This window comes from Mirounga leonina, unplaced genomic scaffold, assembly GCF_011800145.1.
Source record: "Mirounga leonina isolate KUSES-001 unplaced genomic scaffold, KU_Mleo_1.0 Mir_152, whole genome shotgun sequence".
NCBI lineage: Eukaryota > Metazoa > Chordata > Mammalia > Carnivora > Phocidae > Mirounga > Mirounga leonina.
The window spans coordinates 18,981,154-18,995,374 of record NW_023270380.1 but is presented as its reverse complement, the minus strand read 5'-3'; the positions used below and the strand labels follow the sequence as shown (position 1 = coordinate 18,995,374).

Genomic DNA, 14,221 nt, shown 5'->3' with positions numbered 1-14,221 from the left:
TTCTACCTTATGATCAAACTACAGAGAAATCATTCAAAGATTAATATTCATTTAATTGCATCTTTTTTTTTTAAGCAGTCAGAGGTCACTCAAAAGAAACATTCACATTTACTTCTTTGCCCTGAAGGCTTCTTTCAAGCTTTTCTGAACTCCTTTTGCTTGGAAATGTAGAAATGCACAAATTTCTCAATTTAAATTTAAACCCAGCATACAGACCTGTGCAGAGACACTCTCGTCCAGCCCTAAGGGTTCCAGAGAGAACCCTACTCAACAGATGTTCGAGTACCAGCAAGGCTCCTTAGAATGACACTAAACACTCCAGGTTACTCTGTTCTGAACATCAGGGAAACGGCTCCGAGCCTGGTTCAGAAATAATCACACTATCAAGCTGGAGCAGATGCTCTATGCCTCACATCTAGTCATCTCAAATTTAATCCCATACACTGAAAAAAATCTGTTATTTGACTACTGCGGAGTCTACACCCATAAGTGCTTTTATATCTTAAGACGCAATTATCAGAAAAAATGTCTTTTTAAGTCAGTTCTCTTTCGAGCTGGCATCCACTGAAATACTCCATTTTGTTTTTTACTCAAAACCTGAAGGAAATAACCCTTTGAAGAGGAAAGGGAGAAGTAGCTTCAAAATCCTGCACCTTCACTCCCCTTTCCAACTGTATCTTCCTAGTTAATAGTCCAAAGTGCAAAAAAAGTAATAGAATCAATTGGAAGTAATGCCATAGTTAAGTACATCGTTTCAATCTGAGATGAAATCTGCAATTGAAATACAACCCCCCCAAAAAAGAGCACAGCTTATTCAGAAAGACCAGCCCTGTTGACCACAGAGCTGAAGAAGTACTGTCTATGCCTGGAAATACTAAACCTGAAGTAAGAAACCATGGTGAACAGCTGTAGGTTGGCCTAAAATAGCTAGAGTGAGTAAGTGTAAGAGAAGGGGAGAAAGAAAAAGGATCTCACTCTAGTGACAGCTTCTGGTAAGACCCTCAGCCAGCTGCCAGGATACAGTATATAAATACTATCATTTTTGGGGCACCTGGGTGGCTCAGTCGGTTAAGCGACTGCCTTTGGCTCAGGTCATGATCCCAGGGTCCTGGGATCGAGTCCCGCATCAGGCTCCCTGCTCCGCGGGAAGCCTGCTTCTCCCTCTCCCACTCCCCCTGCTTGTGTTCCCTCTCTCGCTGTGTCTCTCTCTGTCAAATAAATAAAATCTTTAAATAAATAAATAAATAAATAAATGCTATCATTTTTGAGTACTACGAGCCAGGCATTATGCTAATGAGCACATTGCACACATCATCTCCTTTACTCCCTCTAACTACGCCGAGCAGTGGATATTAATACACTTATTTTGCAGGTAAGGAACTAAACTCGATGATGCCTGAAGCCCTGAAACCTTCTAAAGGACCCATTTACATCCCAGGATGTTTTCTCTGTGCCCCAGGGAATCCTTACAATTCCCTCTTGGGGGATTTCCAAACTCCAGCCCTGTGCTGCTCAGAGAGCACTTGGGTTCCAACAGCTCCTTGTTTCTCTACTAACCTCCTCATGAAAGAAAGCTCTCTCGGCCACTTCTTCCAAACCACACATTCTCCCAACTTGAGGTCCTCTGGACTATCCCCTGGGAATCACCCGATGGCTAGCCTGTACTTACTTGTGAAATCTCTCCAGGCCCCAGGGGTATCCCACGTCGCTGTGGCCCCAAGTGGGTATGCTTGTCCACCTGAACACACCACGGGACACACCCACTTCACTCTGCCCACCCTCTCCCCAGTGGCACCGAGTGGACTGAATATCACCTCCATTCTCTCAACTATCAATCATACTCAATCCCTTAAGTAAGGACTCAAAATCACCCTCTCTTCAGAAAATCCCTTTACTAGCTTTACTTCCCTGTAATCACTCTCATAGCAGAACGGTACTGGATTGGAAATCAGATCCAGCTTCTAATAATGGTTCTTTTATTTACTGCATTACCTGGACGAATCACTCCACCTTCCTGGGACTGGTTTCTCAACCACAAATGAAGAGAATTTGACTAAATAAGTGCAAAATTAATTCCCACCTCTAAGAATTTTTTATGCAAAAAGGCTAGCAACAGCATTAACTTATAAAAAACAAAAAGTTATCAATTTTTTAAATTATTCAAGGCACTCTAGGGCGCCTGGGTGGCTCAGTTGGTTAAGCGACTGCCTTCGGCTCAGGTCATGATCCTGGAGTCCCTGGATCGAGTCCCGCATCAGGCTCCCTGCTCGGCAGGGAGTCTGCTTCTCCCTCTCCCACTCCCCGTTTGTGTTCCCTCTCTCACTGTGTCGTTCTCTGTCAAATAAATAAAATCTTTAAATAAATAAATAAATAAATAAGTAAATAATTCAAGGCACTCTAAATTTTAAAAATTAATACCCAATATATAAAAACCACAAAAAAGAGAACTTCTACATTTCAAAGGGTGACAGGTTGATTTAATTGTTCATTTTCTATTCTGTATTTGACACATGAGTGAAGACCCAGGTAATCCCTTACAGACTACTGGTCTTCAAATATAGACATTATCCTAATCAGTACTCACTATGCCATATTTTAATATACCAAACATGTTTTAAATACTGTGATAGTTGGTCTTATGGGTTAACCTGGTTGGGTTACAAGACCCAGTTAATTCATCAAACATTAACCTAGGTGTTGCAGGGAAGGTATTTTGTAGATGTGGTTAATATCTACAAGAAGCTGACTTTAAATAAAGGAGATTACCCTTGATTGTGTGGGTGCGACTCATCTAATTAGTTGTCGCTTAAGAACAAAAACTGAGGTTTCCCAGAGAAGGAGCTCTCCTTCAGCCTGGCGGCAGCAATGCCTCCCTCACATTCCAGCCTGTCAGCCTGCCCTGCGAATTCTGACCTGCTAATCCCCACAGCTTCATGAGCCAATTCCTTAAATCTCTTTTGACACACACACACACACACACACACACACACACACAGGCTCTGTCTCTTGGGGAGCCCAAGACACCAACATACTGAAAGACAAACTGCTATTTTTTTTTCTTTTCTGAGTAAGGGTTAACAGATGTCTGTTTCTTGTAACCTTTTTAAAATATTATTTTTTAAATGTTAAAGTATTTTTTTAAATTAGTACTTCCTGCACAAAACCAACAAACTAGCAGTACTGCTATCTCACTGTGCTTTTCTTTACTAAAATACATAGGAGGGAAAAGAACAACAGTGATATTCCCTACCTGGAATTTTTAAGCTCCAAAACTGATTTCAGAAGATTGTAAGATTCCATTTTTTTCTCTGTCATGGCTTTGAAAGTATTTCCTCACTACCAGTTAGTATAACATCACTGTGGGGAAAGTCAACCATCAGCCCAATCTCAAAAACTGAGGAAGCATACAAAATAGATGTAGACCTTGCCCTACTTGGTGACATTTGCAAAATCAAGCTGAGAATTCTCCAGCTCTAATTTTTATTGTTGATCCATCAATTGGTGAATCTTCAGTGCTACAGTGACAGAGAAAAAGATTTCCGAATCACTACACACACACAAAACTACTAAGGATGTAAGAATCACACACTTAGTGACATCAGTTCACACACTGGTGCCATTCAAAAAACATTATGATACATGATAACTAGAAACTTGTTCTGTAAAGAGGCCAGTAGTGTTTAGGCCATGGAGGCCATCAAGTCTCTATGGCCACTACTCATACCTCTGCTGCTGTCGCCCCAAAGCAGTCAATGACAATCCATAAATGGATGAGCGTCGCTGTATTCCAACACAACTTTATTTACTAACACAGGCCATAGTTAGCGTGGGGGGTGTAGTTTGCTGACCCCAATAACATCCCTAACAAATAGATATCTGGTCTCTGTTTAAGTCCCAGTGACCGTCCTGCTCAGAAGAGTTCCCATAATTAGACTCTTCTCTGAGCTAGACAGAGTTTCCCCATGAGGGACATCAAGATTTTGGGATGGGATATTTTCCTATTGTGTAGGACTGTCCAAAGCACTGTGGGTCATTTCGCATCCCTGGTTCCCAAACACTAAATGCTAACTACACACACATACACCCATCACTGTGACAAACAAAAACTTTCCCACAGATTTCCAAATCCCCTGGGGGACTTGTTGGCACCCAGTGGATCAAGATGCATTGAACTGTATCAGCAATGGGAGTAAATGGCAGGTGTCCCACGCAGCCATTCCCCCTTCTGCCTATGGCAGATATAACTAATAAATCACAATATTCTTTAATACCAAGGTTTTTAACACAATGGTCAAGACAACCATCACTAATGAATCAGAATTGTGATGTTAGCACATACTTGTTATCCCTAATCTAAAAAGAGTTCTACATACACACTCTGAAAAGAAACTGGCTTCCTCTGAGGTTATAAGGCTGAAACATAATACAGTTTAATTTTAAAACCTAAGGGGCATTGTTAAAGTTTGGTTTCGAGAATGGCTGAGGGGCACTGAAGGCACCTAGGTCCACTGCAGGTGGACCGAGGCCAGGAGTGCAAGGCACACAGCAGCCCTGGGCACAGCTCACTTCTGCGCCACCAGATCATCCTGCATTCTGCCTGAGTGTTGAATATCCCACCAGAAACACATGGACAGAAAACTGTTTAAATTATCTGAGCCATTTAACATAAAAACACAAATTATCTTATTCACACTTTTAATAATCATTAAATTTTCCCAAAATGCAACTGCTTTTTGAAAGCCAAGTCAAGGCCATACCTAACTGTTGTGTGAATTTGACCAAGTTGCTCACCATTTTGGACAATGACCTCAATGATAGCACCAGCATTCAGGGTACATAAGTACAGCTGAGCTGCCCAGGCCTGCATGTGTGACTGTCTCATTCACAGTCATTCTAGACACAGCGGCAAAACACTGACCATTTGGAACATGTAGAGAACATACATATTAAAAATATATTTTTTGGGACGCCTGGGTGGCTCATTCGGTTAAGCGGCTGCCTTCGGCCCAGGTCATGATCCCAGGGTCCTGGGATCGAGTCCCACATCGGGCTCCTTGCTCAGCAGGGAACCTGCTTCTCCCTCTCTCTCCCTCTGCTTGTGCTCTGTCAAATAAATAAAATCTTTAAAAATAAATAAATAAAATAGTTTGGTTTTTTTTTAAAGATTTTATTTATTTGAGAGAGAGAGAATGAGAGAGAGCAAGCACATGAGAGGGGGGAGGGTCAGAGGGAGAAGCAGACTCCCCACGGAGCAGAGAGCCCGATGTGGGACTCGATCCAGGGACTCCAGGATCATGACCTGAGCCGAAGGCAGTCGCTTAACCAACTGAGCCACCCAGGCGCCCTAAATAAAATAGTTTAAAAAATATATATATATATATATTTTTTAAGTGATTTCATTTTTGTTCCTCCTTTATATCACAGTAAAATTATGTTCATTTCTTTGCCATTAGGTTTGTGTATCTATGAATTCATTTCAGGATCCTAAAGGAGGAATTATAAAATACTTATTATAAAAACAGTGTTGGATCTGACAGGTTAAGAACCACTGGTCTAAAGATACCTTTTTGGCCAAATTTCCCTAACACAGATGCCAATCTTGCCCACACCCTGGAAACAAAGGTAATGCATTTCAAGAGTTCAAAAGCAACTTTAACTGGCTCTTTTACAGATAAACACTAGTTCTCACAATATAGGTGTGGTTTCCGTATGTCCTGTTCTCTGTTGGATAGAGTATACGAGAAAGGGCCGTGAAAACCTAGTGCTGAGGACCTCTCAGTCCCCCAGCTCACCGTCTGTGTCTCAGCAATGACTTCTATCCAATGTTGAAGGGAACTGGCGGGGATTAACTGTCCGTGAAAGAGCCCAGCCATCCCTGAGGCAGCTGCCCTTGCCCACCAGACACAAAGATTCTATCCTCAGTGAGTCCACTTTCCACATTGTTACTTTCCTGAGATCTGTCCCTACTTCACACAGAGCAGGTTCTAGAACAGCATCGACAGAACAGTGTGCAACCACACACCGAGCAGGCAGAAATATCGCCATCCACACTGGCTGACATGGTGACCCCGTGTGGCACGCAAGCCTTGGCCGAGAGGTTTAGTGTGACTGAAGAAAGGCGTTTTTCAAGTTGCCGCATGTGACCGCTGACTCCGGTACTGGACAGCACAGCCCTGGAATACCAGAGCTGAAAAGGGGCCTGCAGGCCATGTAATCCAGCCACTCTTACCGTAGGAAACAGACTCCCCACAATAGGAATTAGGAAGCAGTAGCTGAGGCTTACCCATAACACTGGGGAAAACAAGAACACTGATGGGATCAACCCCTTAACTTTTCACAGGACGGTTACGAGGCCAAGCACCCCACCAGTCACAGCCCATTAGCGGCACAGCTACTTCTGGCACCCAGATATCCTGAACTCAGGTTAGGGCTCCAACTACTCCTCTCCCCTTTTGTACCTAACTCAATGAAAACTCAATTGTTTCATGTCTAACTCCCCTAGTAAATACAGAATTAATCTCGCCAACTGATCGACGTTCCTCAAGTCTAGACTTAGCTATAAACCATTTTAATGTTAAAAATATGGAGATAAAAAAAAATTAAGATTTGAACTAAAGCTTAAAAAATGTGTCTATATAAGAGATTACTAGTTTGGGATTGAAAGGTTTGACATTGACTGAAAATGAAAATAAGCTCTACAATCTATGTCGATCTACATATAATTCATATGCATAATTATATATCTCCGTTACAATAATGGACTGAGGCCACTGGCAAAGCTTAGTTTCCAAGAACATTAATTATCATTTCCCTCTGTAAGTTTTTAAGTCTTTAGAGTATGGATAAAGAGTTCATATATAGTCAAAAGGCTAACTCCAAGCAAAATCTTAAACATAAGAAATGGCAGGTCCCAGATACTTTCTTTAAACCAGGGTTTCAACTACTCGAGGTTTAAGTGGTAGCCTTCTGTCTGGAGGGCTGGGAGAAAGCCAGCCTCTCTCCCATTGGAAGCACAATTCCAATGATTTGTTTTCTCCATTCTTCAGAGACACGCGTGTAAAAGTGAGTGGTAGGGAGCTGAACACCCAACACAAATTCTGGGATGGCCTCTAAGTAATTCTTGGTTCTCCCAGGGCATAAGGGCACCTGATCCAGAGAACCACCACTTGTCACACCTCTCTGCAGAAAACCTGGCATAAAATTACACACAGACAATCTGCCTGTAAGCCCTACGAGGAGCATGAGCTATGTAGCTATCATCAATCCAAAGCCAGCCCTGGCTCCACGCAAGCTTGAAGAGGTAGGTATTATAAATGTAAAAGACAAAGCTGAAAAGGATAAGCGAGTAAGAAAACTGGGACCAAAATAGATCACTACAGGCTGAAATGCTGGACCTCTGAGACCCAGGCAGGATCAAATTTAACAGGAATAAATGTAAAGTCCTGTAGTTCAGTTCAAAAACCAGTTGCACAGGTGCAAGGACCAGACTAACAGATTTCCCATGAAAATTTTGGGCTTTGACTTACCAAATGCTTAATATAAGAGCAAGATGTGTCTTCTTAAATGTTAATGTAATTTTGGACTTCAGTAATATTGAACGTGCAGTAATAGAACTTTACAGGAAGTAATGATCCCCCCATTTGCTGCCTTGATCAGATGTCTAAAGTAGCATGGACAATTATGGAAGCCATATTTTCAAGATACTGCCAACCTACTGCAGCCAGAATAGTATGATCAGGATGGTGAGAGATCTAGGTAGTGGCATTATTTAACCTGAGAAGAGACACTTAACCTTAAATATATGACAAAATTTTACATTGCAAAGAGAAAATAGATCTTCTATGTTGTTCTGGATGATATAACTAAAACGAATCGATAAAAACCACAATAGGTAATTTGGATCTGTTATAAGTAAAAAAAATACTCTTATACCTGGAGCCTCCCAACAATGAAGCAAGGCCGATTAGAAAGAGGTGAACACCTTGTTACTCTAAGTTTTCCTGCAAGGGCCATAAATAAATCCCTTCCCATAAACTTTGAGAAGGGAAGGGTCATGAGAGTATCCAAATTAGGTAGAAGACTGGATTAAATGACTTTACTACCGGTCCACTCTAACCCTGCAGTGATACTATGTTAAGTGCAGAAGAAAAGACTGAGTCAGCACTTTCTTCCCCTAACACCAAGTTCAGTTGGTGAAAAGAGAGAAGAAACAAGAAAACCAAAAGGATTCTTTTTATTTTTTAAGATTTTATTTATTTATTTGACAGAGAGAGACACAGCGAGAGAGGGAACACAAGCAGGGGGAGTGGGAGAGGGAGAAGCAGGCTTCCCGCTGAGCAGGGAGCCCAATGCAGGGCTCGATCCCAGGACCCTGGGATCACGACCTGAGCCAAAGGCAGACGCTTAACAACTGAGCCACCCAGGCGCCCTGCCAAAAGGATTTTAAAATACATTCAAAAATATGTGATATAGGATCTGAAAGTGAGATGCAGTAGAACAGGTGAATTGGGATCAAGGGTATATGGATTTAGGGTTAGAAGACCGGGGGGGCTGCATCCCAGAACCAACACAGCCTCGTTCCAGAGGACATCCGGTAAGTCACTGAACCATTCTATATAGCTCATGGTTTCCGTCTCTGACATGGGATACTACCTGTCCTGCCCTAAGGACCAAATGACTAGATAAGAGAAGCACTCTGTAAATAATTTACACATAAATGGTCATTATTCTATGTTAGTCAGACTCTTCTAAGCTCTGCACTTTAAAAAGGGTATGAAAGGGGGACCTGGGTGGCTCAGTTGTTAAGCGTCTGCCTTCTGCTCAGGTCATGATCCCAGGGTCCTGGGATCGAGCCCCGCATCAGGCTCCCTGCTCAGCGGGAGGCCTACTTCTCCCTCTCCCACTCCCCCTGCTTGTGTTCCCTCTCTCACTGTGTCTCTCTCTGTCAAATAAATAAATAAAATCTTTTAAAAATAAATAAATAAAATAAAAAAATAAAAAGGGTATGAAAAACCTAGGATCTTGAAAGATCAACCAACATAAGGCCCTGTGAATGGACTAAAGACATAGAATATTTTTAGGTAGAAATCCTAAAGGATAAAAATACTCTTACCTGAGGTGTTAACAAGGTATTTTTTACAAAATACGTTAAATGTCCTTAAAAAGGGTGCTGTTTAGCTGTTTTCAATAACCAAGGACTAGAGATTAAGAGGAGGCGCCTAGGTGGCTCAGTTGGTTGAGCATCTTGGTTTGATTGAGCCAAAATCCTCTTGGTTTTGCCTCAAGTCATAATCTCAGGTCCTGAGATCAAGTGGGCAGCAGCTCCTTGCTCAGCAGGGAAGTCTGCTTGGAGATTCGCTCCCTCTGCTCCTTCCCCCATGCATGCTCTCTCTCTCTCAATTAAATAAATAAATCCTAAAAAAAAAAAAAAAAAAGGCAGACTTGAATGACTGTAAGCAAGATCAGGTAGGTCTAAGGAAGAACATTTACATGGTTGTTTTGAAATCAAATGAAAAGGTATAAGCCACAAAGCAACAGACAGACATAAGAATTATAACCCCAGTCAGGATGATAAGACCTTGCAAGAGGCTACAGAGGTCTAGAATCAAAGCACACTGGTCGTGGACTGGTCAACATTCACCACCCTTCAGTGAGTCACGTCAGATTCTCTACCAATGTACTTTCTAGCACTAGCACTGAGTGAGTTAGAGCCAATCAATTAACTGTTAGGAAAGAAAAAGAAAGTTAGCAGTTCCATTCAGAAGTATATTTTACATGAGCATTCTACTTGGGGCACCTGGTTGGCTCGGTCAGAAAACCATGTGACTCCTGATCTCAGGGTCATGAGTTCGAGCTCCACATTGGGTGTAGAGATTACTTAAAAAAAAAAAAAAAAAAAGTGTTCTCGTTCTTAAGTGATAAAGCAAATGGGGTAAAATGTTAATAGGTGAATCCAAATAAAAGGTATACAGGTGGTTCCTTGTACTATTTTTATTTTTGCAACTCTATTCAATCACTGTGAAAGAGTCACCACTTAGGTTTAAAATATTAGGTGTTGACTCTGATAGTCCTTATCTGCATAGTCTTAGCTCTTGTGGTAAAGTGTAGAACTTGATAATGCATCACTTCCTAGGGTCTGCCCTACCTCCTCTGCCACTTTAATTAAGACACGTTCGCTCATATATACTGCCCGGTCTTCTCATTAATCTCCACATTTTCTTCTAGATATTGAAAATAAAACCCAAAGCTAAAATAAACCTCAATATTTATTTTTTTATTCACATTTCAACCCTTCCCTCAAGACTTTCCATGATACCTAATTACCACATAAACTTTTGACTTCAAGAGCCTCTGCCAGGTCATTCTCATGGAGGTGGGAGAAGTAGGAGGGATTTCTTTCTGCTCCCTGCAGGTAATAAAGCAGTGCATTGTCTGTACGGTACTTTAAAACAATAATAAAGCCAACTAAGTCTTTCTGCTGATTTTATTATCACCAAGCACTGGCAATTCTAAACAATGTCAGGGCTAAGATACTCCCAACCACCAGAGACAGCTCCCATCACCACCTCTTAACAGGTCAACAGTAATGGTTGCCTCCCCCACATCTTTTATTTGACAGTTTTTCTTTTCATTAGGATCTCGAATTAAAGCAAACCAACCAAGAAAAGTAGTAAAAGAGCAATGACTAATGGCAATCAGCGTATTTTCTATAATATCTCCAACTGTATCACTTTAATAGGAAAGTTTGTGTATAATTTAATGTGATGCCTCACTCTAGGCAAAACTAAGTAGAGTGCATTTATACAATCCAACCAATTATGATTTAGTATTAAAACTACTTTTTAAACAATAATAATGTAAACAAATGGTTCACAGCCATAACTGAGTGTCTGGAGGGTGGAAAATTTGCCAAGATTTATGGGATCAGACTCGGTAGAATGAACAAGGTTAGACCAACAGGACTGCAGCCCTTTTGGCTGCTCTGATCCCCCGAGTCACACCGAGGCCAGGTCACCTTAGTCACTGAGAGAAAAGGTCTAACTCAGCAGAAGAAAAAGGACAGAAGTCCTACTAAAAGAAGGGGTTGACTATGCCTCACCCAACCTTACATTACAGACAAGGCAGCTGGGTAGTAAGTCAGCAGAAAACCAACACTCTCCTTGGAATCTCCTTGCCCAGAAGCAGTATTCCTCAGCAGTAACAAATTCTCCTGATTCCATCAAATGGCAGGGAACGGCTTTCTAACTGGGGGGTACAGATAACTGAGACTGGACTATGTAATTATAAAATTGACAATCAGAAAGCACAGAACCAAAAAACTCATATAGCAAACTACTTCATATATTACAAACAGGTGATGATGGAAAAGAGACTGTGTACATAGGTGTATACAAAAACAGAGTTTGGGCTTATCACTGTTTTAGTAGTTCTCCCAAAGCACAGATACATAGTTTGCCATAGCAGAAACAAAAAGAAATAATAAATCCATAAGAATAACTAGTAATTTGCTGCACCCTCATAAAAAATTTCCACTATTGGTTAAACTGTAAAATGTATCTAAATCCTACAGAATAACACATAGGATTTATCTATAAAAGCTTAAAAATGTACTCAATTAGGACAAAGAACAAAAATTTCAAAGATTATCCAGAACACAGAGCAATCAAATTTCAAATATATCATTCAGACATATAACTAGAAACTTGCCACAGAAGGCGAGCTCTTGTGTTTCAAAAACAAGCACTTCCTCTACCCAAACTAAAGGCTAAAGACCTGCATACTTTCTCAAGTGCTTTATCTCCCAAAAGCCAAGGGAAAAGGGAAAGAATACATTTTTTAAACCAAGATTTTATGGAAAATTCAGGACAAGCCTTAGCAGAAAAAAAAATTGTCTAATTTAAGGAAATGAGATTAAATTAAGAGATACATATACAGAAATGTACACAGCAGTTAATCTTTTCATTTTCTAATTTGAGAAATTATTGAATATGCTCAATTACATGTTAAAGCATTGTTTATTCCTCAGCACTGCTTTCCAACTGTGTCCCTAAATATAAGGAAATCATAACTATGTAACTCAAGCACAGACTTTCAAGTCCATCAAGAGTTTATACATGTTACTAATACTGGAATTTGAAATCTGGAAGAGAGTAGATCCTAACTGTTCTCACCACACACACACACACACACACACACACACACACACACACAGATGGTTAAATATGTGTGGTGATGATCTGCCATCAGCTTGACTGTGGCAATCATTTCACAATATGTATATATATCTATCTCACTGTACATCTTAAATAGATACAACTTTTTTTTTTTTAGATTTTATTTATTTATTTGAGAGAGACAATGAGATAGAGAGCATGAGAGGGGGGAGGGTCAGAGGGAGAAGCCGACTCCCTGCTGAGCAGGGAGCCCGATGCAGGACTCGATCCTGGGACTCCAGGATCATGACCTGAGCCGAAGGCAGTCACTTAACCAACTGAGCCACCCAGGCGCCCAATAGATACAACTTTTATTTGTCAATTATACCTCCATAAAACTGGGGTTGTGGGAGGAATTTATAAGCTAGCAAGACACTAAGGCAGCAATAAATATAAAACATTCTAGTTTATTTAATTAGTGCAAGTCAGACCACCAAATCAGATCCAAAAACTACCTGTACCAATACAGTAATTTGAAAAATAAAAACGTTTAACACCTGAAATAGCAAACACCTGCAACAAGCAAGCGCTCATCAGATATCACCCTCCACCAACCACAACGTGATGGCTGTCCCTAGCTACCTTGCCCAGTTTGTGCACCCGCTGCTCACAGCCCGGAGTCTCTGTAATTACACTTACGGGAAACACTACACGATGTAGATTGGGAAGCACATATTAATTGCAGCCAATAAAACTTACAACGCAGACAAAAACTGAAATTAATAATGATCACCTCCGGTAATGTTATAACAAGCCCACACACTTCACTGGACACTAAAGAAAACTGAACGTGTTTAATGTGTATATAACAACAGATCTTGGGTCATTAATATTTCTTAACACGCTGTCAATGGCAACGTAGCAGAAATAAAGCCTAAGTAAATTTTTAGGAATTGGTCGAAACTGTCTGCAGGCTTCTGTACAGTCGCGCTTTTCCGGTTCAGCCGAGAACTGAAGCAATAGTAGAAACGCTGTCTGTTAAGCAGAACCCTGCTAAGTCCCACTGCAGCTGTGAAGGCATTCAGGAGCTCAGTGCACGACGGAGGCGGAAAGACAACCCGGACTGCTACCCGCTCGGGGAAGAGCACCGAGCACGACCGCGGGTCTCGGGGGCGCCTGCACGGCGCAGTCGGGGGGTGGGGGTCCCAGCCCCACCGCGGGGGCAGGCGACTACAAATCATACATGACCTGACGGGTCTGACAAAGAGAGCGGCACGAGTGGCCACGGGCAGGGGAGAGTCCACGCTTCCCCGGGAATGCGAGCTCTCCTCCGGAGACCCGCACGGGGTGAGCACACACACGCCCCGCGGAGCCAGCACCACCTGGCGGGGGGGTCCCACGAGCTCGGCGTCCAGCAGCGGGCGGCCGGCCACCTTCCCGACCCGCTGCGCCCGCACCCTTCTCGCCCGCGACCCCCAGACGACGGCTGACCCTCCCCGCCAGCCCCCTGGGCCGCCCCGCGGCCCGCCTCGTCCAGGCCCCTGCCCTCTGGGACGCATCCCCTGCCCGGGGACGCCCGCGCCCCCCGCCCCGGCTTCCCCCCTCACGGCTGCCCTCGGGGCTACCCGCGCCCACCGCCCCCGACCGTGCTCGCCTCCCTCAAGCCCGGGGTCCCTGCTCGCCCTCCGCCCGCGCGGGGTGCCCGCCCGCCGCGTCCCTACCCTGTCTCCCCGTCCCGCGGCGCCCAGACGCGTCCACTGAGGAGACGGGCGCGTCCAATGAGGAGACGGCCGCCCGGGACCCGCCGGCCCCGATGCGGACCCGGAGCCGGCTTCCGCCTCGCGCCGGAAGGCGTCCGCGAGCGGGACCGGAAGTCCCGCCCCAGCCTGCGGGGTGGGTGCGGGGAGCCGCCGGGGGCCTTCCGCGGCCTCCCCTCCCCGGGTGCTGCCCGCTCTGGCGGCAGCCGGCTCAGCCGGCGGGCGCTGCGGGCGGAACGGAGCACCTGAGGCTGGCGGGAGGTCACACACACGTCCGCGGGCTGGGCACAGCGCTGGCCGTGAACGCGCGCG

At 43.5% G+C, this 14,221-nt stretch overlaps 1 protein-coding gene across 5 annotated transcripts in view; it reads right to left on the bottom strand.

Annotated features, from left to right (window-relative positions):
• The window catches only part of DISP1 (dispatched RND transporter family member 1), a 177,102-nt gene extending 163,124 nt beyond the window's left edge, over positions 1–13,978 (bottom strand). For all 5 annotated transcript variants that reach the window (XM_035008626.1, XM_035008630.1, XM_035008628.1 and 2 more), the window contains exon 1: positions 13,874–13,978. The gene's annotated coding sequence lies outside the window, so the exon portion shown is untranslated. The remainder of the gene's footprint in view (positions 1–13,873) is intronic.
• Positions 13,979–14,221: the final 243 nt, after the last annotated feature.